This window comes from Prionailurus bengalensis, chromosome F2, assembly GCF_016509475.1.
Source record: "Prionailurus bengalensis isolate Pbe53 chromosome F2, Fcat_Pben_1.1_paternal_pri, whole genome shotgun sequence".
Lineage (NCBI taxonomy): Eukaryota > Metazoa > Chordata > Mammalia > Carnivora > Felidae > Prionailurus > Prionailurus bengalensis.
Genome location: NC_057353.1, coordinates 59,555,240 through 59,558,892, shown reverse-complemented (window position 1 = coordinate 59,558,892; position 3,653 = coordinate 59,555,240). Strand labels below are relative to the sequence as shown.

At 35.3% G+C, this 3,653-nt stretch overlaps 1 pseudogene; it reads left to right on the top strand.

The window, feature by feature from the left end:
- The first annotated feature begins 2,765 nt into the window (after positions 1-2,765).
- On the top strand, positions 2,766-3,250 carry LOC122496088 (annotated as a pseudogene).
- Positions 3,251-3,653: the final 403 nt, after the last annotated feature.

Sequence of the window (3,653 nt, the reverse complement as noted above, 5' to 3'; positions counted from 1 at the left end):
AGGGACAGATTATCACAACCATCTATGTTACTATGCAAGCAGTTAACCCATTCTTCAGAAAATTGAACATACATACTAAATTTGTCCTGATATTTTAGGTGGTTCCTGGACTCTCTTGAATTTCATAGGGGGATCCAAATTAAGAATATTTATTTTTAAAATTGTAAGTGGGAAATAAAGGATTGTAGAGATAAAATGAGAGCAGTCTTTTTAAAAAAAATCAACAAGAAATCTATTGGAGCAAATAAACAAATTCAGCAAAGTTGTAGGGTATAAGATGAACAAACAAAAATCAGAAGACCTAATAAATGGAAAGACATTTCATGTTCTTGGGTAGGAATATGTAATATTGTTAGGATGTCATTGTTGCTCAAAGCAATCTATAGACTCAATGCAATTTTTATAAAAATTTGAACTTTTTTTGAAGAAATGGAAAATCAACACTCAAATTCTTATGAAATTGCAAGAAGTCCCAAATAGCCAAAACATTTTGAAAAACAAGAACAGAGATGGATAGTTCACACTTTCTACTTTCAAAACTTATAGCAAGAATATGGATTAATAATAGATCAATGGGCTAGAATTGAGAGTACAGAAATAAAAACATACAGCTATGTCCAACTGATTTTTGACCAGGGTGCCTTTGTCCACTCAATGGGAAAAGATTAGAGATGGTCCCTGACTTATAATGGTTCAACCTCATGATTTTTTGGCTTTATGGTGGTGCAAAAATGGTACACAATCAGTAGAACCTGTACTTGGAATCTGAAAGTTTGATCTTCTCCTGGGCTAGTGATATGCGGTACAAAACTATCTTGTAATGCTGGGCAGTGGTAGTGAGCTATATATCTCCCACTCAGCCAGATAACAATGAGGGTAAACACCTGATACACTTACAACCATTCTGTACCCATATGACCATTCTATTTTTCACTTTCAGCACAGTATTTAACAAATGATATAAGGTATTCAACATTTATTATAAAATAGGCTTTGTGTTAGATGATTTTGCCTAACTGTAGGATAATGTGTTATGAGCACATTTAAGTTAGGCTAGATTAAGGTATGATGCTCAGTAGATTAGGTGTCTCAAATGCATTTTTAGCATATGATTTTTTCAACTTATAATGAGTTTATCAGGTCAGAACCCCACTGTAAATTAAGGAGGACCTGTCGTCTCTTCAATAATGGTGCTGGAACAATTGGATTTCTACATGCAAAGGAATTTTGTTGGACACCTACCTTATATCATATACAAAAATTAACTAAAAATGGATAAACACTGTAAATATAAGTGCTAAAACCATAAAACTCTTAGAAAAAATATAAGGATAAATCTTCATGACTTTAGAATTGGCAACTAATTCTTTTTTTTTTTTTCTTAATGTCTATTTTTGAGAGAGAGAGAGAGTGTGTGTGTGCACAAGTTGTGGAGGGGCAGAGAGAGAGGGGGATGGAGGGTTTGAAGCAGGCTTGGGCACTGACAGCAGAAAGCTGGTTGTGGGGCTCAGACCCACAAACCGTGAGATCATGACCTGAGCTGACGTCTGACGCTTAACCAACTGAGCCACCCAGGCGCCCCAGTGACCAATTCTTAAATATGACACCAAAAGCATAGCCACAACAGAAAAAATATCCACTGAATTTCATCAAAATTTAAACATTTTGTGTATTAAAGGATATTTTCAAGGAACTGAAAAGATAACCTAGAAAGTGGGAGAAAATGTTTGCAAATTATATATCTGATAAGTATTTAATATTAAATATACATAAAGAACTTTTTTATTAAAACAAAAATTTTTAATGTTTATTTATTTTTGAAGGAGAGAGAGACAGAGTGTGAATAAGGGAGGGGCATAGAGAGAGGGAAACACAGAATCCTAACCAGGCTCTAGGCTCTGAGCTGTCAGCACAGAGCCCAGCATGGGGCTCGAACTCACAAACTGCAAGATCATGACCTGGGCTGAAGTCGGACGCTTAACCGACTGAGCCATCCAGATGCCCCAATATATATATAAAGAACTCTTAAAGCTGAACAGCAGAAAGACAAAACAATGGAGAAAGGACTCGAACAGATATTTCTCCAAAAACATACAAATAGCTTCTAAGAACATGAAGACATATTCAACATCTTTAGTCACTAGGGAAATACAAATCGAAACAATAAGATTTCACTTGACATGTGCTGGGATGGATATAATGAAAGAAAAAAAAACTAGAAAATAACAAGAGTTGGTAACGATGTGGAGAAACTGGAACCCTGGTACACTGCTGGTGGGAATGAAAAATAATGGGAAAGTTAGTATGGGAATAGTTTGGCTGTTTTTCAAAAAAGCTAAATAATGAGTTGCTATTTGACCCAGTCATTCCACTCCAAATTATAACCCCCCCAAATTGAAAATAGGGATCTATTTTTATGCCAGTGTTTATTGCAGCATTAGTAACTATAGTCAAAAAATGGAAACACCCCATGTATCCATCAGTAGAGGAATGCATAAGCCAAATGTTGTATATACATATAATGGAATATTATTAAGCCTTAAAGAGGAATGGATTCTAATGCACAGACACACCTTGGAAACACTGCTTTAAGTGAAATAAATCATACATAAAAGGGCAATTATTGTATGATTCTATTCAGTGAAATATCTAGAATAGGCAAATTCATGGAGACGGAAAGTAAATTAAAGATTACTAGGAGTTTTTTTGCTAGGCAGGAAGGGCGGGCAAAGGAATGCCTGTCGAAACAGCTTGGGAAAATGGCCATGGAGACGCTGGAGAGGGTCCTCAGTTACCAGGATGACAAAGAGCAGGGCCGGACTGAAAAGGTCCTGGATGCCCTGTCCTGTAGTTTCAATATCAGATTGAAATGGTTTGGCAGATGCTTTGTGTGCTGCATTTCTTTTTTGTTATTGTTGTTTTATCCTTGGAACTGGATTGCTATTCCTTTCTGGTGGCATAAAACTTTTTGTATTGTTTTATACCCTAGGAAGAATTGCTGCATTGACCAGTGTGAACTTTTCACTGGGCTCTGTGAAGCAACTGAAGAAAATGTTTGAAACAAGATTGCTTGCAACAGATATTATCATTATTTTTTATATTCACCTTGTGTGCTTCTCGTTAGTGACATAGGAAGAGACTGGCCTCATTGTTCTGCGTGTTGCTGGTCTTGTGAATGGCCTGATGGAGTCTATGATGTACTCCATATGCAAGAGATACAGAAATTAAATGCAGTTCTGTTCAAAGTTGAAAGTCCAAACTCTCTGGTTTGGACTCTCTTGGTGAAGAATGCTTTTCCTGATAAAACAATCATTCCAAAAACAACTCTAGTGACAATTTAAGACCTTTTGTATTCTGGTAAAAACTACATGCTTGTATAAACTGTTAAATGCTTATAACTTTAAATTCATATGAGTCATTACTATGCCCTTCCAAAGACAAGAAGATTTTAATCATTGCCAATTGTAAATTATTTTCAGCCATTTTTTTAGTCTTTTCAAAACAGCTTTGGGATGTGAATAACTAAGCATGGACCTGTACTGAAAAACATATTCAGCTTTTTTTTTTTTTGATCTTTTAAAATGTGAACATTTTAAAAACAATTAAAAAAAACGCTTTATGTGAAAGTTTAAACTTTAAGCTAAAGATTTCTT